The following is a 24,192-nucleotide window of genomic DNA, read 5'->3' on the forward strand; positions in this document are numbered from 1 at the left end:
ATGACTCAGGCAGTGATTTGATATCAAACTTACCTCCCTGGGTAAGTTAGGAGATCTAGATCAAGTGGTGATTCTAACTCCGTGATGCTTGACACCAAGGATCTAGGCTTTGTACTGAAGGTAAGTGTGGGTGGTGTCTGTGTGTGTGAGTTTGGCCAAGGAAGAAGGCTTTAGGTTTATCTGGTATTGGAATGCTCCTCCCTGGGTAAATTAGGAAATCTGGACATGAGAAAGGGCCTATTCAGGAAAGATGGACTTCATCTGCAAGAGGCTGCAGATACTAAAATCCTAAAAAATGCAGCAGCACAAGTTTCAAACTATAAGTTTGGAAGGGAATTTTATGGAGTTAGAATAGCAGGTGAATTATCTTGACAATGGCTAGAGAGGTTAGGAGGAAATTCAGTATCACAGATAAATGAAACAGGAATCCTGAGATAAATGACCCAATAAGTTGAAAGAAAGAGAAACATGGATATAGAAGGAAAGTCAGGTTATAAACGAAAGATGGTAGAATCCTAAAAATAAAGAAGGTGAATGTTGGCATTATTGTCAGCAGCTGAATAGCTTAAAAAAATTTGAAATTTCATAGAAATGTAGGATTATTTGAAGATAATTTTTTATCATTTTCATCACTATGGAAAAACCGCTTAGTATTCTTGGTTTTAATTCCTTTCCTTGTGTGATCAGAACTAAACAACATACTCTCATAATAATATATTATTTTAATTATGGCATTTAGGAGGATCAGAAGTCATTTGCTTAAACATTTCTCTAAATAGTGACAATTTCAATTCTATTATGTTGTAGTATCCATTAGCTTAGGATACTTTCATTTAGCCAATACCCAACACATTCTTACTTGAGTTTATAAATATATCATTTATTTGAGTTTATAAAAATGAATCCACATAGGGTAATGATACTGAATAATGACAATGTCTATTACCTGTGAATGCCTGGTAAATTTTGCAAACAAAAGTATCATTAACAAGTTTTGAAAATCTGATTAAACATAGCATTGGTAGATTGGGGAGCTTCCAAATTTAGTTAAGAAAAAACTCATTAAGGTACATTTAACAAAATTTTAGAAAGCTAATTAAGGAAGGGTTAAAGCAGGCATGGTTAATGTTTTCTTTTCCCCAGGAATAGAGTATTTTGGTAAACAGATCTTTCCTAGCCCTTTTATCTAGTGAAAGTGTCATTACAATGTATGAAATAAATTTTTATCCCTCATTATTTTGGGTGGCCCCATCAGATTTTGTTTATTTTTTAATCCTGTAGTTTTAGAAATACATCACCTGTAAATGTACAGGTAGGTCATACTCCAAATGGACAACCAATAAGGACCTGCCGTATAACACATGGAACTCTGCGTTATATGGCGGCTTGGATAGAAGGGGAATTGAGGGGAGAATGGATACATGTATATATATGACTGAGTCTGTTCATTGTTTGCCTGAAACTATCACAAGATTACTTACAATATTGTTGTTGTTCAATTGCTAAGTCATGTCCGACTCTTGGCAACCCCATGAACTGCAGCACAGCAGGTTTCCCTGTCCTTCACCATCTCCCTGAGTTTGCTCAAACTCATGTTCGTTGAATCAGTGATGTCATCCAACCCTCTCATCCTCTGTCATCCCCTTCTCCTCTTGCCTTCAATCTTTCCCAGCATTGGGTCTTTTCCAGTGAGTGGGCTCTTCACATCAAGTGGCCAAAGTACTGGAGCTTCAGCTTCAGCATCAGTCCTTCCAGTGAATATTCAGGGTTGATTTCCTTTAGGATTGACTGGTTCGATCTCCTTGCTGTCCAAGGGACTCTCAAGTGTCTTCTCCAGTACCACAATTCAAAGCTGTTTTAAATAACCCTCAAAACCCTTACCCCTTGCTCTGAAATAAAAGCTGTCAATTTTTGATTGTCAACACAGTCATCTTCCAGAAAATGACAAAAGCTTTACTGTCAAGGGTGAACTTGACTGAACATCGTACCTGTGGATCATAGTTTTCTTAGTTTGTCTTGGGTCTTTTGTGGCCATGACAGGTGCAGTGTCTTTTTTTGTAAGTGACCTCACGTTTGCATATGCCTATCCATTGTCCTGGCTAAGATGGGTAATTTTTGAGTGCTGTGCTAAATTGCTTCAGTTGTTTCTGACTCTTTGTGACCCCATGGACTATAGCCTGCCAGGTTCCTCTGTCCATGGGATTCTTCAGGCAAGAATACTGGAATGGATTGCCATTCCATTCTCCAGAGGATCTTCCCGACCCAGGGATCTAACCTGTATCTCTTATGTCTCCTGCATTGGCAGGCAGGTTCTTTACCTCTAGTGCCACCTGGGAAGCCCTGAAAGTAAAAAGTGAAAGTCGCTCAGTCATGTCTGACTCTTTGTGATCCCATGGACTGTATATAGTCCCCATGGAGTATATAGTCCATGGAATTCTATAGGCCAGAACACTGGAGTGGATAGCCTTTCCCTTCTCCAGGGGATCTTCCCAATCCAGGTATCAAACCCAGGTCTCCTGCATTGCAGGAAGATACTTTACCAGTTGAGCCGCAAGGGAATCCTTGTGCAGGGTCAAATCTTGCCCCTAGGGTGTTATTAGGGTCAGATTCCAATCTTCAGGTTATTTGACATGTTACTGGAAATGGTCGCCCCCTTAACTTCAACCTGTATCATGATCACTTTTAGTGTTTTGTTCTAGAACTCAGGGTGAAATAGTTCCAAGGACATATAGCTCAATTGTTTAGCATCTTATTTTTGACAATACATATTGTTTCTATTTGTGCTTGTATATTGCTTTGATTTGTACTTTGTCTGAATTACTTGGTCAGAATTATATGATTCTGTTCATCTCTTTATCGTATTAAAATAGCTCTTAACAATACTGAATCCACTGAATTAAGGGGGTAAAAAATGAAGATAAAAAAGCAGAGTAACCTCCCAGGATCACATCTGGAGAATGGCTAGTATAATGACTCCCTCAGAGTCAGGAGGGAAAGCAAGCCTGACAGAGGTAGCCATTCTATTCCCAGTTTGCTCAGTAGCTGGTGATTAGAAGACATTCTGCAACAGAGTTTAAAAAAAAAATAGAAGAGTAGAATGTAGAATACAGGAAGAAATTAATGAGGGAAAATGTTTTGAATTTTATTAAACAGACAAGTAGATATTCACTTACAAGTTTAGCAAAAAGAAATTGAAATAGATTAATAGAGGCTAATTTTGATGAACAGTGGTTATTTTCCACCCCTGCTTACCAATGGATTCTGTTCTAAGGGTGTCTTCATAAGCTACTTGGAATGTGAAAAGCTGTTTCCTGTTAAGAGCTGGGGCTGTCATCCAGATCACATAAACCCATTTAATCTGTGTATATCAGAAATACAAGATAAAGAGTTGAATAAATGCTAGTGAGATATATAACAACCATTGAACACATCTGTGTTAAACACCCACTCTGTGCCTGATTATGGTGACAGGTACTTTTCTGTGCTTGATGCTTTGGGAGTTCCAATTCTTCCCACTATAGTTGGATATGGCTAATTAATTACTGCTTTCATTTAATAAATATTTATCAAGCAGCTGCTGTGGGCCTGACACTACACTAGCTTGGCTGTGAGGATGCAAAGAGAGGTACTCTGCTCCCACTTTTAAGGAGCTGCCTCTCTAGAGGTGACGTGTACAAGTCCATGGAGAATGTTAATTTGTTTTGGTAATGTTCCGACAGGTAATGTTCTGACAGGAGGAGGAGCAAGAATAAGGGAAAGAAACCCAAGCTCAGGTTTGTGTTTTGGAAAGGGGAGGGGAGAACAGATACTGAAGAAGCTTAAGCATTTTGAAGAATGATGTTAAAATTAGGAGTTTGGGATTGACATACCCACTACTATATATAAAATGAGCTTCCCTGGCGGCTCAGCAGTAGAGAATCCACTTGTAATGCAAGAGACGTGGAGACGTGGGTGCAATCCTTGGATCAGGAAGATCCCTTGGAGGAGGAAATGGCAACCCACTCCAGTAATCTTGCCTGGAAAATCCCATGGACAGAAGAGACTGTCAGGCTATAGTCCATAGGGTAGCAAAAGAGTCAGATAGGACTGAGCAACTAAACAAGAACAACAATATATAAACTAGATAACCAACAAGGACCCACTGTATAGCACAGGAAACTATACTTAGTATTTTGTAATAATCTATAAGGGAAAAGAATCTGAAAAGGAATATGTATAGATATATGGGCTCCCCAGGTGGCTCAGATGGTACAGAATCTGGCTGCAATGCAGGAGACCAGGGTTTGATTCCTGGGTCAGGAAGATCCCCTGGAGAAGGACATGGCATCCCATTCCAGTATTCTTGCCTGGAGAATGCCATGGACAGAGGAGCATGATGGGCTATAGTTCATGGGGCCACAGAGTCGGACACCACGGAGTGACTAACACTTTCACTTTCATATATATACATGTATATATTCAGTCATATATAAGTATGACTGGATTGTTTCACTATGCACATGAAGCTAACACAACATTGTAAATCAACTTTACTCCAATAAAAAATTGTGAATGGAAAAAAGAAATTGTGAATGGGAGTTGAGGAAGCAGAGGTCATTCTGGGCACGGAAACTCGAGGATGGGAATAAAGGAAAAAGGTTGCAGCACATAGGTTGGGAGTAGATGGGTGCAGGATGGGCATGGTAGGACTTGTACCGAGACCCAGGCTGGAGGCTGGTGTTGAATGCATGAGTGAAGAGCTCGGGAGAGAATGGAGGAGCCAGTCGCTGTTTGGCCAGTTGCCATTCTGGACTTGGCAGTTGAAGCTGTGGGTGATCTGACATTCCAGGTCCAGCATGTGGACTGAGCCAAGTGCTCAAGGTAGAACTCTTCAGAGCACTGGCGCCAAGAGATGAGCAGGAAGGATGCAGGAGGGACGCTTGAGGCTGCCTTGCTGTGGATGATCAGGGGAGCAGCCTCCTTGGTGGTATCACATTTCACGTGTGGATCAATAGGTAGGACTCAAAAGCAGCAACCTCGGAGTGCAGCGTCAATGGACGTGTCATTGCATTTCTTCGACACCTTTGCCTTTGAGCTGCAAGAACAGCTCTCAGGTGCCTTGCGAACCCTGGTTTCCACATTAAGTGATTTTCAGCAGCATGGGCTTTTGACCTCTTCAGTTTAATTGTGGCAGGAACCCTGTTCACAAGGTCCTTTTACTTTTCTCATGTTTCAGTTCAGTTCAGTTCAGTCGCTCAGTCATGTCCGACTCTTTGTGACCCCATGGACCACAGCACGCCAGGCTTCCCTGTTCATCACCAACTAACTCCAGGAACTTGTTCAAACTCATGTCCATCGAGTGAGTGATGCCATACAACCATCTCATCCTCTGTCATCGCCTTCTCCTCCTGCCTTCAATCTTTCCAAGCATCAGGGTCTTTTCCAAAGAGTCAGTTCTTTGCATCAGGTGGCCAAAGTATTGGAGTTTCAGCTTCAGCATCAGTCCTTCCAATGAATATTCAGGACTGATTTCCTTTAGGATGGACTGGTTTGATCTTCTTGCAGTCCAAGGGACTCTCAAGAGTCTTCTCCAACTTCACAGTTCTGGTTCATTTCTGGGTTTCAGCAGACAAGCACTTCTCATGTTTACTTTATATGTTTATAATTTCTTCAGTTACTCTGTGCTATCTCCAACCCCTAGAGTTATGTTTTATTCTAAAAATGATTTTCTTTAATATCTTAAAATATTTTAGAGTATTTGAGATTCCTATATCTAAAAAAATATTTCTCAATAAATCTTGTGGGGAAAATTTTTGGATAGCTTTTTAAACACCAACATATGATTTGGGATGTCTCTTCTAGAAATCAGACACACAAAATTAACTTTTATCTTAGATTGATATATGCAGTATTTAGCCTTGATACAAGTGTACAAACCCTCATTTGGAATCTCCAAATCCAAGGCATTGAAAATTGGAATTTTTTCAAAATATCAGGGATGACTTGAACCTGAGATGAGGTTATTTAGAACTTTTACTTATTTCTCTTAGAGTGAACATTTGCATGTTTTAATTATTAATGCATCTTATTACAAGATGTTGCCCCAAACTCTACTGGGGTGTTAAATAGATTATGATACGTGCACTGTTTTTTCCTTTTTAAAAATCCAAGAGAACCTGAATTCTGAAATCTAAGTGCCAAGTGTTCCAGCTGCATGCTTGGCAGTCTTTGAAGTTACTGACCCATCTAGGCTATTTCTGCTTTCTGAGATGAGCCCACTTTTCCTGCCTACTTTCTGGCCCTCTGAAGGCTTTTGATATCATAGAAGAGAGTTAATGGGATTATAATTGCCAGGTGAGGGCTGGGTCTATTTTTGTTTGTCAACAGTGTCAGACATCAGGCCCTGGGATTGGCATCTCATGCTGTTTATGAAGCAGATGGACTTTTTTTCTAAAGCATATTTTTAAATTATTTATTTGTTACTGTACTGGGTCTTTGTTGCTGCACCCGAGATTTTTCTAGTTGCAGCAAGTGGGGGCTAATCTCTAGTTTCAGTGCATGGGCTTCTCATTGCGGTGACTTCTCTTGTTACAGAGCATAGACTCTAGAGTGTTCAGGCTTCAGCAGTTGCGGTGCATGGGCTTAGTTGCCCTGTGGTGTGTGGGATCTTCGCAGACCAGAGATTGACCCCATGTTCCCTGAATTGGCAGGTGGATTCTTTAACCACTGGACCACCAGGGAAGTCCTAGCAGATGGACCTTTAAATAAGTGAATTCCTTCCCATTATCTTTCTTTTTCCTCTCCTGATTCCAGGCTTGGCTGTAGCTCTGCTTTACAGTCTCTACACAGAATATAAGCTGTCTTTACAGGGCACAAATTTGACTAGTAGCTTCATTCTATAGGCAATTCTGATCAGTGGATTTTGCTGTTTGAAGTACATTTACAGATTCTGAGCCTTATCAGGAAAGAGGGCCATGAACAGTTAGTATCCTTGGCTTCGGATATAGGAGGGAGAAATTGTCTTGGGACATGTACCTGAATTTTGACAATCCCAGCTGTTGTGGATGAGCAGAAACTCTTTGGGTCCCACTTTGATCGTTTTTGGGTCCCACTTTGATCGTGTTTGTCTTTTGTTATTTGAGGCCAAGACTTTCTTTTGTGGTGGTTCCTTGGCACCTGGGGAATGAAACACCTGTTGTTTGCATATTGCTTTGTGTTTACCAAATAGAATAATGTAATGGAAGGAATATGGACTTTGGAGTCAGAGCCTACACATTACTTGATTTCTGTGGATCCCAGGAACTTCCTCTGTTGAGTGAGCATACAATGGCTACCTCTGAGGATATTATTCAGTTTTAAATGGGATATTATATATAATATGAGTACATTGTTCAGTTCAGTTCAACTCAGTCGCTCAGTCGTGTCCAACTCTTTGTGATCCCATGGACTGCAGCACGCCAGGCCTCCCTGTCCATCACCAACTCCTGGAGTTTACTCAAACTCATGTCCATTGAGTTGGTGATGCCATTCAACCATCTCATCCTCTGTCGTCCCCTTCTCCTCTAGCCTTCAATCTTACCCAGCATCAGGGTCTTTTCCAATGAGTTAGCTCTTCATATTAGGTGGCTAAAGTATTGGGGTTTCAGCTTCAATTTCAGTCCTTCCAATGAATATTCAGGACTGATTTCCTTTAGTATGGACTGGTTGGATCTCCTTGTAGTCCAAGGGACTCTCAGGAGTCTTCTCCAACACCACAGTTCAAAAACATCAATTCTTTGGCACTCAGCTTTCTTTCTAGTCCAACTCTCACATCCATACATGACCACTGGAAAAACCATAGCCTTGACTATATGGACCTTTGTTGACAAAGGAGTGTCTCTGCTTTTTAATATGTTGTCTAGGTTGGTCATAGCTTTTCTTTCAAAGAGCAGGTGTCTTTTTATTTCATGGCTGCAGTCACCATCTATAGTGATTTTGCAGTCCCCCAAAATTAACTCTGCCACTGTTTCCACTGTTTCTCCATCTATTTGCCATTAAGTGATGAGACTGGATGCCGTGATCTTAGTTTTCTGAATGTTGAGCTTTAAGCCAACTTTTTCACTCCCTTCTTTCACTTTCATCAAGAGGCTTTTTAGTTCTTCTTCATTTTCTGCCATGAGGGTGGTGTCATCTGCATATCTGAGGTTATTGAGTTTCTCCCAGCAATCTTGATTCCAGCTTGTGCTTCATCCAGCCCAGCGTTTCTCATGATGTACTGTGCATATAAGTTAAATAGGCACGGTGACAATATACAGCCTTGACGTACTCATTTTCCTATTTGGAACCAGTCTGTTGTTCCATGTCCAGTTCTAACTGTTGCTTCCTGACCTGCGTACAGATTTCTCAAGAGGCAGGTCAGGTGGTCTGGTATTCCCATCTCTTTCAGAATTTTCCAGTTTATTGTGATCCACACGGTCAAAGGCTTTGGTATAGTCAATAAAGCAGAAATAGATATTTTTCTGGAACTCTCTTGCTTTTTCAATAATGCAACAGATGTTGGCAATTTGATCTCTGGTTCCTCTGTCATTTCTAAAACCAGCCTGAACATCTGGAAATGTCATGGTTCACTTATTGTTGAAGGCTGGCTTGGAGAATTTTGAGCATTACTTTGCTAGCGTGTGAGATGAGTGCAATTGTGCAGTAGTTTGAGCATTCTTTGGCTTTGCTTTTCTTAGGGATTGGAATGAAAACTGACCTTTTCCAGTCCTGTGGCCACTGCTGAGTTTTCCAAATTTGCTGGCATATTGAATGCGGCACTTTCACAGCATCATCTTTCAGGATTTGAAATAGCTCAACTGGAATTCCATCACCTCCACTAGCTCTGTTCATAGTGATACTTCCTAAGGCCCACTTGATTTCACACGCCGGGAATGTGAAGTCACACTGTGGCTCTAGGTGAGTGATCATACCATTGTGATTATCTGGGTCGTGAAGATCTTTTTTGTACAGTTCTTCTGTGTATTCTTGCCACATCTTCTTAATATCTTCTGCTTCTGTTAGGTCTATACCATTTATGTCCTTTATTGAGTCCATCTTTGCATGAAATGTTCCCTTGGTATCTCTGATTTTCTTGAGGAGATCTCTAGTCTTCCGCGTTCTATTGTTTTCCTCTGTTTCTTTGTACTGATCACTGAGGAAGGCTTTCTTATCTCTCCTTGCTATTCTTTGGAACTCTGTATTCAGATGTGTGTATCTTTCCTTTTCTCCTTTGCTTTTGTTGTTTACTAAAATTTGCTTTTAGAGTCCTTTGCCTACAAATGATTGTTCTTGTCCCTCAGCAAAACCTTAAAAAAGGGGAAGGCAGGGATCATTATTTTTATGTGAAGAACTGAAGCCTCAGAAATGTCAAGTAACAAAGGATAAGTCACACAGCTAACATGTGGCAGGATAAAGGCTAAAACCTGTGTCTTTTGATTCTAAATTCTTTGGCTTTTTCACTTCCTATCTTCATAAGTGAAGGTAAATATTTCTGAACATAAAGGGAATTTGGGATGGAGCTGAGTTCAGTTCAGCCAGTGCTTTCAGTATGCTGACAGAGTCAAGGGCACGGAACTCCATCTTGGGGCTGTAAAGGCCTATAGTGGACTCTGCTTCCAGAGAATCATGGTATTTAAGGGACAAAGCATGGGGCAGCTTCGTTAGTATGAAATAAATGCTATGGAATCAGAGAGCAGTTGTGGTATTTGGGGCCCAGTATTATTATAGTATCATAAATTTACTTTAAACTGTGCTTGTACTCAGATATTCAGTGGTTTCTGACTGTTAAAGTATCACAAATTTCTTTTAAACTGAGAGAACCCTTACAGGTTAACTTACTCACATTAGCTGTGCTGTAAATGTGTTTGGGTTCAGTGGATGCATCAGCTGTGTGGGAGGAATCAAGGATATAATTCAGTTGGGGAAATAAGACATAAGTGAATAAAATGTTAATAAAGATTTTAAAATAGCTAGTCAAGCTAGAAGACATATCACAAAGCAGTACATACTTATTTGCTTAATGAATTATGTAGACAGCATTTCTTGTAGAAATTCAGAGAAGAGAGCAATATAAAGTTCCTTGGCCAAGATTTTATAATTCTGTGTTGTCAGTGGAAAATCTAGAATAGAGATCTCTTCACTCTCACCCATAATACTCTTTGCACTTGACTCCACCAGTCAGAATCCTTTTGGGTGCAAGTGACAGAAATTTAATCAAAAGGGGCTTAAGTGCTTGCGTACACACACTAGAGTTTTTTAGTTCACAGAAGTGAAAAGCCCAGTGAGTTGTGCTTCCATAGGGAGACGATTGGCTCCACTTCACAGGGGGCCTTAGTATCAGGAATCCAAAAGTCTTGATTCTACTATTTTTGTGCTGGTTTCTTTCTCAGGCAGACTGTCTCCGAGGTGATGGCAGATACAGGCCCATCTCCTACTACCTTAACCTCAGCTGCAGGGATGTGTGTGTTTAGTTGTTCAGTTGTGTCCAACTCTTTGTGACCCCATGGACTGCAACCCACCAGGCTCCTCTGTCCATGGAATTTTTCAGGCAAGACTCCTGAAGTGGATGGCCATGGAATCTTCCTGACCCAGAGATCGCACATACCACTGTGTCCCCTGGGAAGCTTTTTTAGTATTTCCACTAGAGTTCTAGGGCTTCTCTGGTGGCTCAGATGGTAAAGAATCTGCATGCAGTGCAGGAGACCTAGGTTTGATCCCTGGGCTGGGAAGATTCCTTGGAGAAGGGAATGGCTACCCTCTTCAGTATTCTTGCCTAGATAATTCCATGGATAGAGGAACTGGGCAGGCTACAATGCATGGGGTCACAAAAAGTTGGACATGATTGAGTGACTAACGCGTACACACAGCAAAGTTCTGAGGTTGGCTCTCATTGCCAGTGTCTGAGTTATCTGCCTACTCAAACTTCATGAAGGCTTGTTTTAATAAAAGAAAACCAGATGCCTTTCCTGAGAGAGAAAGATTCTGAAATGTCAAAATTTACATCTGTATATTGTAACACATATGTAATACTTGGGACACTTAAAAAAATTAAAAAGAACCTAAGTCTTTGTGTATTTACCCTCATAGTAATTTCAGGGGCTCTTCATTTCTTTGTGTAGATGCAGATTTAGTATCATTTTTCTTCTGTTTGAAGGACTTTTTAGAATTTTTTTTTGTTTTGCCACTCAGATTCTTTTTGAAGTCTTTATTTTGCCTTTTATTTTGAAAGATATTTTCTCTAGGTCTAGAATACTGTCAGCTTTTTCTTCCAGCACTTTAAAAATATTTTTTCACTGTGAGATTTCACAATGAGAAGTCTCCTAACATTCCTGTCTACATTCCTCTGTTCATAGTGTCTTTTTTCCCCTCTATTTAAAAAAAAAAAAATCAGTAGACTACTTTCCCAGGGCAGTTTTAGTTTTTACAGAAAAATTGAGTAAAAAGTATGAAGAGTTCCCAAATACTCTCCTCCAATCTTGTTTCTCCTGTTATTCATCTTAGATTTTTTTTATAATTGATGAAGCAATATTGACACATTATTGTTAACTAGTTCATAGTCTATATTAGCGTTCATTGTGTTGTTTCATTTCTGACCATCTCCAACTGGTTTTTAGCAATTTGATTATGATTTGTTTTAGTGTAGTTTCACCATATTTCTTGGACTTAGGTTGTTTTCTACTTCTTGAATTGGTGGGTTTATAACTTGCACCAAATATGGAAAAGTTTGGCCATGATTTCTTCACATATTTTTCCTGCTCCCCTCTCTCCTTCACGGTCATCAATTATATGTATTTTATGCTACCTCAAATTGTCCCACTGCTACTGGTGCTCCGTTCATCTTTGCCCAGTGGTTATATTTCTCAGTGTTTCATTTTGAATTGCTTTCACTGTTTACAAGCTCACTACTCTTTTCTTCTTCATTGTCCAATTATGTGATTAATCCCAACCAGTGTTAGTTTTTTCATTTTAGTGTAGTTTTCAGCTTCGAAATTTTCATTTGACTCTCCACTTATTGTGTTCATAACTTCTTGAACACATGGAGTACACTGATAGTCACTGTTTTAATGTCCTTGTCTACAAATCATCTGTCTTCTGTTATCTGTGTCATTTCTTATTCCATTTCAATTGATTGATTTTCCCCCTCATTACATACAATATTTTTCTGCTTCTCGGCATAACTAGACAGTTTTGATTGAATGTCATACATCATGAATTTTATCTTGTGGCTTGTTGGGTATAGAAATATTCTTGAGCATTGCTCTGAGTTGTGGTTAAACAGTTTGAAAACTGCTTGATCCTTTTAGGTCTTTGTTTTAAGCCTTTTTAGGTAGGACCTAAGTAATTTTTTTCTAGATTTAATTGTTCTTCCCCACTGAGCCAAAACCCTTCTGAGTGGTTTACTCAATGCCACATCAATTATAAGATTTTCTACTTCAGCTAGTTGGACCAGAGCACTATTCTTGGCTCTGTGTGAGTTCAAGGGAGTGTGACCTGACCAGTTTGAGTGATTCTTTCCATAGTTTGCTCACTTACCAGTTTTCAGCTGAAAACTAAAGTATGGCATATCTCTAGAGTTCTCTCTTTTTAGCTCTCCTCTTTAATACTGTTTTGTGAGCTTCCATAGTGTGGCCCCCCTGGCCTCTTAGCTTTATCACCTCAAATCAGGGAGACCACCAGCCTTGCCTGGATTCCCCTCCCCTAGACAATGGCTTCAAAACATTCTCCAGGTGATCAGCTTAGACCATCATAGGACTTACTTGCTTATATCTCATCTCTTAGGAGTTGCTATTTTTTGTTGCCTTTGTTTAGTATCTTTCGTGTCATGGGTTATATCCAGGTTTTTAGTTGTTTCATGTGAGAGAGCAGACTCAGTATTTGTTTTTCTGTCTTGATCAGAGGCAGAGATCCCCTTAATGAACTCTTAATTTAAAATTGACCTCAATTTTTTTTTTAACTTAGTTTGATCTTTTGGAATTTTATTTCTTGTTTTCCAAGTTTTACGTAGTCTCTGAAAGTGAAAGTGTTAGTCGCTCAGTCGTGTCCGACTCTTTGCGACCCCATGGACTATAGCCCACCAGGCTCCTCTGTCCATGGAATTTTCTAGGCAAGAATACTGAAGTGGGTTGCCATTCCCTTCTCCAGGAGATATTTCTGACCCAGGGATGGAACCTGGATTTCCTGCATTGCAGGAGAATTCTTCACCATCTGAGCAACCTGGTATATTGTCTCTAAGGAATGTTAAAGTTTATCTTTGAGTGTGAGGAGTGGTTTCAGGTTGAGAATGTTTATTTTTATTCCTAGTTTCTGAAGAGTTTTTTTTTAAATTGCAAAAATTCTTGAAAGGGTTTAAATTTATTTACTATTTTATACATCTATTGAGATGATTATATTAGCATGATTATTTATACGTTAGAAAATTTCTGAGTATTTAAACTTCTCTGACTTTTTATTTTCAGTGTATTTTTAAAAATACATTTAAATTTTATTTGCTGCTGTTTAGGATGTTTATAACTAGGATCATCAGAGATTGAGTTACTATATAAATTACCTTCTTTGATTTCATAAATGATATGGGTTTTCTTTTCTAGAATAGCTTATATAAAAGAGCAAGTTACCTTCCTTTGAAGGCTAGAAAAAGTCACATAAATCCATCTGGACGTGATATGTCCCTTTTGAATTGTTTTTCTACATTTTATTTTTTTTTTAGTGGCTATTGATCTACATGTTTTCTATTTTTTCTTTTTAAAAAATTTTTAAATCTCTTTTTTCTCTTATGATTTTTAAATACCCACTGTGTCTGTAGTTATATTTGTCTGAATCAACCTTGTCAATGGTTTATCTTTAAAAGAGAGTTTTTCATAATATCTTATCTATTTTTTAGTGCTTTCTTTATATTTATATTTTTATTAATATTTGCTTTCCTCTTTTCTATTTCTTCTGTGTAGTTTGGTTTAATATATTGATCAATAATACCTTGAGTTGACGTTTCTATCATATTAATTTTTTCATCTTTTTCTTGACTCATAATATATACTCTAAATTAATCCATAAATTTTCCTTAAGTACCACTTTAACTATATCCCACAAGTGTATGATATGTGATGTGTTCATTATTTTTTAGTTATTAATATTTTATCATTCCAATTAGAGTTTCTTTTTTTTTTTTTACCCATCAATTATTTAAAATTGTGGTTTCTGGTTTCCAGAAGCATTTTTATAATTTAAAAAAGTTGTTTTATTTCTAACTGCATGGAAATTAAAATGTGGTCTAACTGTATTTTTGAAGCTTCTTTTGTGGCCTGATACATAGCTGATTTTTATAACTCTTCCACATATGCTTGCAATTACTATATATTCTTAGGTTGTTTTGCATTTCACCTCATGCTAGTTTAATGCCTCTTATGTATTATCTTCTGTGTGTTTGTGGGTGAGCTCATCTTCAGAAGGCATTGTTTTTTAATGTGGTGATGGATATAATCCTCTGTACCTTTGCTTATGGAAGTGTTCCTTAGAACAATTTTGTATTTGCCTCTTTTAGTACAAAATCTCTTGGATTTGCTTATTAATTTCTTGCTTTCAGATGTCTGTCCCGCATTGATATTATACTTCTGGAAGAGGTAAAGACTTGATGTTTTTATTTCTCACAGGATAATTTTTTTCCATTCACAGCTCCAAACAAATAGCAAGCTTTCTTCCCACTTCTCTAAGTACAAACTGTTAGATGGAATTTTACTAATCCTCTTTTCAAAGAAAGGGCAGCATTTTTAAAAGAGTAATAGTCTTTTTTTTTTCTTGCTTCCTTAATCACTTGTATTTATTTATTTTTTAATTTATTTATTTTAATTGGAAGATAATTACTTTACAATATGGTAGTGGTTTTGCCATACATTGACATGAATCAGCCATGGGTGTACATGAAGAGTAATAGTCTTATGCGAGGTGCTGAATCCAGTCTTGCATGATCACAAGGCTATTCATATCTGAGATATCAGTCTATGACCTGCAAACAAGTTGGCTACCTCTCTGGGCTAATACCAGGTGTCTTTCTAATTTTATCGGCATTTCTGTGAATTTGTTTAGGATGAGGCGTTCTGTTTGGCCTCAGGCTTCTGAATAGCAAGAACCAAAAGCTGCTCTAATTTTTAGGGATGAGTAAACTGAGGTTTATTGATGACCCAAGATTATTCAACTGGAAATTGTCAGAGCTAGGATTAAAACCTGTGCATGATCTGCTTCTTGTTGGCATTCTTCCTCCCTTTGGCTTTTATATGGTATTTGTGATAGTTAATTTTATGTATCAACTTGACTGGGCCATGAGGTAACAAGATTGTTAGTCAAATATTCTGAGTATGTCTGGGTGGATGTTTGTGATGAGGTTAACATTTGAATTACTAGGAACAAAGCTAGTGGAGGTGATGGAATTCCAGCTGAGCTATTTCAAATCCTAAAAGATGATGCTGTGAAAGTGCTGTACTCAATATGCCAGCAACTTTGGAAAACTCAGCAGTGGCTACAGTACTAGGAAATGTCAGTTTTCATCCCAATCCCAAAGAAAGGCAATACCAAAGAATGTTCAAACTACTGCACAATTGTACTCATCTCACACACTAGCGAAGTAATGCTCAAAATTCTCCAAGCTAGGCTTCAACAGTACATGAACTGAGAACTTCCAGATGTTCACTCTGGGTTTAGAAAAGGCAGAGGAAACACAGAGATCAAATTGCCAACATCAGTTGGATCATAGAAAAAGCAAGAGTGTTCCAGAAAAACATCTACTTCTGTTTTATTGACTATGCCTAAAACTTTGACTATGTGGAACACAACAAACTGTGAAAAATTCTTCAAGAGATGGAAATACCAAACCACCTTACCTGCCTTCTGACAAACCTGTATGCAAGATAAGCAACAGTTAGAATTGGACATGAAACAACGTACTGGTTCCATATTGGGAAAGGAGCACATCAAGGCTGTATATGGTCACCCTGTTTATTTAACTTATATGCTGAGTACATCCTGCGAAATGCTGGGTTGGATGAAGTACAAGCTGGAATCAATATTGCCAGGAGAAATATCAATAACCTCAGATTGGCAGATGATACCACCCTTATGGCAGAAAGTGAAGAGGAACTAAACAGCCTCTTGATGAAAGTGAAATAGAATGAAAAAGCTGGCTTAAAACTCAACATTGAAAAAAACTAAGATCATGGCACTGGTCCCATAACTTCATGGCAAATAGATGGGGAAACAATGGAAACAGTGACAGACTTTAGTTTGTGGGGCTCCAAAATCACTGCAGATGGTGAATGCAGCCATGAAATTAAAAGAAACTTGCTCCTTGGAAGAAAAACTATGACAAACCTAGACAGCATTTTAAAAAGCAGGGACATTACTTTACGGACAAAGGTCCATCTAGTCAAGGCTATGGTTTTTCCACTGGTCATGTGTGGATGTGAGAGTTGGATTCTAAAGAAAGCTGAGCACCAAAGAATTGATGCTTTTGAACTGTGGTGTTGGAGAAGACTCTTGAGAGTCCTTGAACTGCAATGAGATCAAACCAATCCATCCTAAAGGAAATCAGTCCTGAATATTCATTGGATGGACTGATGCTGAAGCTGAAGCTCTAATACTTTCACCTCTGATGTGAAGAACTGACTCTTTAAAAAAGACTCTGATGTTGGGGAAGATTGAAGGCAGGAGAAGGGGATGACAGAGGATGAGACAGTTGGATGGCACCACCGACTCGATGGACATGAGTTTGAGCAAGCTTCGGGAGTTGGTGATGGACAGGGAAGCCTGGTGTGCTGCAGTCCATGGGGTCGCAAAGAGTTGGACACGACTGAATGACTAAACTGAACTAACATTTGAACTGGTCAGCAGAATAAAACAGATTGTCCTCCCTTAATGTGGGTGTGCCTTACCTAATCAACTGAAGACATGAGCAAGGGGGAGCTCTGCCTGCTTGACTCCTTGAGCTGGAACATTGATCTTCTCCTGCCCTCAGACTGGAACTTATACTATTGGCTCTCCTGGTTCTCTCAGTCAGGATGGAATGACTCACTGGCTCTCCCAGGTCTCCACCTTACCAACTGCAGTTTTTTGGACTTTTCTGCTTCCGTAATTACATGGGAGCCAGTTGTGTGTGTGTGTGTATATTTTTTTACTATTGGTTCTGTTACTCTAGAGAACAACTAATACACTATTATACTGATTTTAAGTTTATGTGTTTATTAATTACTGAAGCATTTGTTTTATTTCTAATTGTATGTTAGACACTAAGAGGACAGAGAAGAATGAGTTAAGACTACAAATTCTTTGAAGATGTTAGAGAAGTCACAGCTACAGAAACCCATTTAGAAAATGTAAGTAAGAAAAGTAATAGAAGGTGAACTGTTCATGGCAGTTAAGAATATAGAGAGAACAAGGGACATTATTGAACCCAGGGCAGCAGTTCTCATTCAGTGGTGCTAGGCTTGTTCAATTGGTTCAGTGTCTGAAAATTGAGGTGTTTTTTGTGGCACCCTATACTTCACTATGAAGTTTTAATGCATTTATTTTCATCATTTTATCAGTAGAAACTATAGCTGGACTGTGTAAGGCATGTAATAGTCAAACCCATGAATATGCATGCCCTTGACAAAGCATGTTAAAGAAAGAGGCATGATTTGTTGTTGTTATTTAGTCACTAAGTCATGTCTGACTCTTGAGATCTCATGGACTGTAGCCTGCCAGGTTCCTCTGTCCTTGGGATTTCCCAGGCAAGAATACTGGAGTGGGTTGTCATTTCCTTCTGCAGGGGATCTTCCAGACACAGGGACTGAACCCATGTCTCCTGCATTGGCAGGCAGATTCTTTACCACTGAGCCATTAGGGAAGCCCTAGAGGCATGATAAATGATGCCCATATTTCTTTGTTCATATTCATTACTGTTATTACCTACTTGTGCTTGTCAGCATAGGTGTAATAATAGGCACCCAAAGCATAGAAACTGTATGGGAAAAAACGGAACATTTAGAAAATATTCCATTAATTTTTCTGAAAATGGAGAAACATTATTTATTATCTAATTTTCAGGGAGATTATTGGGGGAGGCTATTATTATGATATGTGCATACCACCACTGAATATCTGATGTGCAAATTGTGTGACTTTTGGAATATAGATTTTTGCCTTTATTTTTCCTGAAAAAGCTGTTACTTAGCTAAGTGAGTATGTTCAGTCTATATTTTTTTCAGTTGTCATGATATATTTGGGTACATTTACTGTGAATTTGGTGCTGAAGACACTTTGAAATTGCCTTATAGAAATTATCACTGTAGCTTAACTGGGCTACAGTTGAGTTTTATCTCAAGATAAAACAACTTTGGAAATTGCCTTAAGGATGATTTGCTGCATGGAATGGGAAGATGAGTGAATAAACTGAAAAATTATTATAGAAATCTAGAAACTCAACACCTGCAAAGTACACGATCTGTTTAGTATCTTTCTCAGCCTTGGTAATATATCCCAAGCCCTTCATTTTAGTATCCATGGCAATGAGATTTTTTTGTCTTCCTAATCAGAACGTTTGTAAATTAAAATGTTGATTCACATTTGCTTTATAAGGATTCACTCGAGTTATAGAGAACTATTGGGGGTTGGGGAAAAGAAAGCAAGAACAAGCATTCTGGTTTCATGTTTTCTCTGCATGTGCAGAAATTTAATTATCAGGTCACTTCATTCTCAGCAGAGTAAATTACAGTCCTGGTCATTAATTTGTATGTAAATGCCACCATTGTAGGAAGACAACACAACGCTTGAGTACTATCAAGAGATGCCCTTGTAGGAGGCGTACAAATTATCAGAGCTTAAAAGAGTCGGGCAAGTAAATGGTTTAGCACTTGCTCTTGTTCAGGTGAACCCTGTTGCAACGATCAAACAGCTTAGGGTAATTGTCAAGGTCAAGTGTTCAGAAAACATTTTTATTTGAGAGAGTCCAAAAAGTGAGAAATGAGGACCCAATGAGTACAAACATAGGTCTTGCTCAGAATACTACCTGGAGAGAAGGCTTTTTGTGATCTCCATAGTCAGACCTGGGCTTCCCTAGTGGCTCAGCTGGTAAAGAATCTGCCCGCAATGAGGGAGATCTGAGTTCAATCCCTGGGTTGGGGAGATACTTTGGAGAAGGAAACAGCTCCCCACTCCAGTTTTCTGGTCTGGAAAATTCCATGGACTGTATCAAAGAGTCAGACATGACTGAGTGACTTTCACTTTCAATACCTTAGTCAGACCTAATTACTCTCAATGATTTCATGTTGCTTCATTTCTTATCCTGGGTGAGTATCCTTGAAGGGAAGAGAAATAAGCTTCAATGAAGCTATAGTAGCCCTGGATAGAGAATCATTCACTTAGGGTATTAGCTAGCTTTACACATATCTGTCTAGAGATGCCAGGAAAACTGGGGTCTTGTTTGGCAAACACTTGGCTCATAGGAATGAGCAGAGTGAGCTGAATGTGGCAGCAGGGGATCCAGGCTGTGTCAGCATTATCTGTCTTCAGGGCTCTTTAGGTTTGACTTGAGTTAGTGGCTCCTGACTGTTGCAAATAGGGTCTAGTAACTGGGGACGCAGAGGAGTCAGACAAGAGTTAAATTGTGGCCTACATCTCAAGGTTTATCTAGGAACTCAAATATAAATCAGAAAGCCAGGAGAGTTTCCCAGGTGGACACAGCGGGGATCAGAGAGACATTCCATTTGGTGTGGTCCTCTGACTTCTCTCCTTGGGCTAGAGCACAAGGACAAGTTCTAAATTTCATTGGTTTTGAGTTTTCTCAACTGCACAGGAATGGCTGGGAATATTTGAGTCGATAAGGTAAGGACAGAACTTCAGAACCTTGCAGTGGGGGAGAGAGAGAAGGCTGCCATGGGAACCAGCTTTACTTTGATTCACATTTTAAAAGCTCCAACTAATAAAAATAAATGGAAAAAAAAAAGCTTTACCAAGGTGCAATTGATAAACCACACACGTATATAGTGTACAATTTGTCAATTTTGACATCCTGTGAAGCCGTCAGAAGAAGCAAGAAAATGAACATTTATATCACTCTGATAGTATTCTCATTCTCCTTCGTAATCCATTGTTCTCTGTAAATTCCCCCTTGCCACCCTATAGGCAACCACTGATCTATTTTCCGACATAGTGTCCTAGTTTAAATTTTCTAGAATAGTATATAAATGGAATTATATTATTTGTACTCTTTTGACTCGTTCCCCACTACTCTCAACTTAATGTTTTTGAGATCCATCCATATTGTTGGAGGTATAAATAGTTACGTCCTCTTGATTGCTTACTAGTATTCCATCGTATTGATTTGCCATAACTTGTTTATCCATTTACCTGTTGCTGAACATATGGGTTGCTTCTAGATTCTGGCTTAGTTAGTTCAGTTCAGTCACTCAGTTGTGTCCAACTCTTTGTGATCCCGGGGACTAGAGCACAACAGACTTCCCTATCCATTACCAACTCCTGAAGCTTGCTCAAACTCATGTCCATCAAGTCGGTGATGCCATCCAACCATCTCATCCTCTGTCATCCCCTTCTCCTCCTGTCTTCAATCTTCCCCAGCTTCAGGGTCTTTTCTAAAGAGTCAGTTCTTCACATCAAGTGGTCAAAGTACTGGAGTTTCAGCTGCAGCATCAGTCCATCCAATGGATATTCAGGACTGATTTCCTTTAGGATGGACTGGTTGGATCTCCTTGCAGTCCAAGGGACTCTCAAGAGTCTTCTCCAACACCACAGTTCAAAAGTATCAATTCTTTGGTGCTCAGCCTTCTTTATGGTCTAACTCTCAAATCCATACATGACTACCGGAAAAACGATAGCTTTGACTAGGCGGATCTTGGTTTTGAATCTGCTGTCTAGGTTTGTCACAGCTTTTCTTCCAAGGAGCAAGCTTCTTTTAACTTCATGGCTTCATTCACCATCTGCAGTGATTTTGAAGCCCAAGAAAATAAAGTCTGTCATTGTTTCCACTGACATCTATTTGCCATGAAGTGATGGGACCGGATGCCATGATCTTAGTTTTTTTCAATGTTGAGTTTTAAGCCAGCTTTTTCACTCTCCTTTTTCACTTTCATCAAGAGGCTCTGTAGTTCCTCTTCAGTTTCTGGCATAAGGGTGGTGTCATCTGTAAATCTGAGGTTATTGAGTTTTCTCCTGGCAATATTGATTCCAGCTTGCGCTTCATCCAGCTTGGCATTTTACATACTCTTCATATAAGTTAAATAAGCAGGGTGACAATATACAGCCAAGACGTACTTGTTTCCCAGTTTGGAACCAGACTGTTGTTCCATGTCCGGTTCTAACTGTTGCCTCTTGACCTGCATACAGGGTTGTCAGGAGGCAGGTAAGGTGGTCTGGTAATTCCATCTCTTAAAGAATTTCCCACAGTTTGTTGTGCTCCACACAGTCAAAGGCTTTAGCATAGTCAATAAAGCAGAAGTAGATGTTTTTCTGGAACTCTCTTGCTTTTTCTATGATCCAACAGATGTTGACAATTTGATCTCTGTGTTTCCTCTGCCTTTTCTAAACCCAGCTTGATCATCTCGAAGTTCTCAGTTCACATGTTGAAGCCTAGCTTGGAGAAGTTTGAGCCTTACTTTGCTAGCATGTAAGATGAGTGCAATTGTGTAATAGTTTGAACATTCTTTGCATTGCCTTTCTTTGGGATTGCCTCGTGGCTCAGTTGGTGAGAATCTGCCTGCAATGCAGGAAACCTGGGTTCGATTCCTAGGTTGGGAAGATCCCCTGGAGAATGGAATGGCAATGCGCTCCAATATTCTTGCCTGGAGAATTCCTCGGACACAGGAGCCTGGTGGGTACTGCCCATGGCATGGGGTTTCTTGAGTCAGACACAACTGAGCGACTAACACTTTCACTTTCACTCACATCCATACATGACTACTGGAAAAACCATAGCTTTGACTATATGGACTTATATATCTTAGGGTTGCAAAAATTTCTATGTTTTTTCCTAGGAGTTTTGTAAAGTTTTACAGTGCAATCTATGATTAATTTTTATACCCACACACATAGTGTGAACTATAGGTTGATGTTCTGGTTTATTAATAATATTCATTTTGCTCAAGCATACTTATTTGAAAGACTTCAATTTCCCCCATTAAATTGCTTTGGAACCTTTGTTAAAAAAAAAAACAATAACAGTGGACCATACTTCCATAGTTCTATTTCTGGACTGAATTCTGTTGATTAATAAATTTACCTTTTTGCCATTATCAAATTGTTGATCAGTGTAGCTATAAGTCTTAAAAGCAGGTAGGTTGGTACTCCCTCCAAAAAGTTTGTTCTTTTTAAAAATTATTTTGAATATTCTAAGTATTTTTTTTAATTTATTTTTATTAGTTGGAAGCTAATTACTTCACAACATTTCAGTGGGTTTTGTCATACATTGACATGAATCAGCCATAGAGTTACACGTATTCCCCATCCCGATCCCCCCTCCCACCTCCCTCTCCACCTGATTCCTCTGGGTCTTCCCAGTGCACCAGGCCCGAGCACTTGACTCATGCATCCCACCTGGGCTGGTGATCTGTTTCACCCTAGATAATATATATGTTTCGATGCTGTTCTCATTTCCTTATACACCTTAGAGTATGCTTGTCAAATTTTACAAAATGTCTGCTTGAATATTGATTTAGATTGCATTAAATCAATAGAATAATTTGGGAAAATTAGTATCTTAACAATGCTGAGTCTTCTCTGTTTTTTTCCTCAGGAATATTTTATTGCTTTTGGTATAGTAGTTTGGAATGCCTCCTGTTAAACTTTAGGATATAGGTATATAATTTTCTATATTTGTGACGTCTTTGTCAGTTTTTTTTCATTAGTATTATGCTGGCCTCATAAAATGGATTGAGAAATGCTCTCTTTTCCTCTGCTTTCTGTAAGGGTTGTGTAGATGTTGGTGTTATTTGACATTCATAGAACTCTGTACCTGAAAACTGCAGGATATTCTTTCTTTTTAAGTCCACATTATCACAGTGGACTGTATGTTAAGTCATACAAATCTATACACTTACTGATTTTTTTTCTTAGTTCCTCTATCAACGAACTACTGAGAAGAGGGTGTCAAAATCTTTACTTCTATTTTGAGTTTGTCTATTTCTCCTTTAAGCTCCATTAGTTTTTCCCTCATGTTTTGAAAGCCTGTTAATAGTTTCATACACAGTTACAATTTTTATGTCTTCATGAGTTGATCATTTTATTGTTTTAAAGTATAATTCCTCTCTGGTAAAACTATTGTCTTGATGTCAATAGCTGCATCAACTTCTTTATACTTAGAGTTTGCATAACTTATTTTTTAAATCCTTTTGCTTTTAACTTGTCTCTGTATTTGTACTTATGGTCATTAAATAATTGAGTCTTGCTTTTTTATTCAGTTTGACAATCTTTACTTTCAAATGTGGTCTTTATCACATTTGCATCTAATGAGTGGAAATTATTGGGTTTAAGTATATCATTTTGCTATTTGCTTTCTAATTGTTGCTTCTGATTTTCATCTTCTGTTGCTCTTACTAGTTTCTTTTTGTGTTAATCATCTATGTGCTTAGTGTTCAATTTAAATTCCTCTAAAATTTTAGCTATACATATTTGTATTTTCTTTTTTCATGGCTTTTCTAAGAAGTGCACATGCATCCTTAGTTTATCACAGTCCACTTTGAGTTAGTATTGTACTGCTTTGTATTTTCTCTTTGTTTTATATCACAACATTATACAACTTTGTGACAGAATAAATCACTTACTTCTCCTCTCCTTTGTGCTGTTGTTATCTCATGTTTTACTTTTCTACACTGTATCAACTCTCCACTTCCATGCAATAGTATATATTTTCTTCAGTTATCTTTCAGAAAAAGTAAAAGGAGAAAACATCCAATTTTTTTTTTTTTGTATTACTCACATATTTACCATTGCTTTTCAATCCTTCCCATAGATCTGAGATTCAGTTTGTTGCCAGTTCCCTTTCTTTTGACGAACTTCCTCTAACATTTTTTGAAATGAAGATCTGATGAATACTCTTTTTATTTATATGAAAATGTGTCTATTTCACATACTTTTTTGAAGGATGATTTCTCTGAATATAGGATTCAGTGTTGATGTTTTATTTTTTCTTTCAGCTCTTAAATGTATCATTTTGTTGTTTTC

The 24,192-nt window shown here is 38.5% G+C and overlaps 1 protein-coding gene and 1 non-coding gene across 2 annotated transcripts in view; both read left to right on the forward strand.

Moving 5' to 3' along the window:
* Positions 1-24,192, forward strand: part of SYT16 (synaptotagmin 16) — a 113,109-nt gene that overhangs the window by 43,343 nt on the left and 45,574 nt on the right.
* LOC136172782 (small nucleolar RNA SNORA7) lies at positions 2,933-3,072 on the forward strand. The gene has a single exon (XR_010664120.1). It is a non-coding gene; the product is annotated as a small nucleolar RNA SNORA7 (small nucleolar RNA).

Source organism: Muntiacus reevesi, chromosome 7, assembly GCF_963930625.1.
Source record: "Muntiacus reevesi chromosome 7, mMunRee1.1, whole genome shotgun sequence".
Lineage (NCBI taxonomy): Eukaryota > Metazoa > Chordata > Mammalia > Artiodactyla > Cervidae > Muntiacus > Muntiacus reevesi.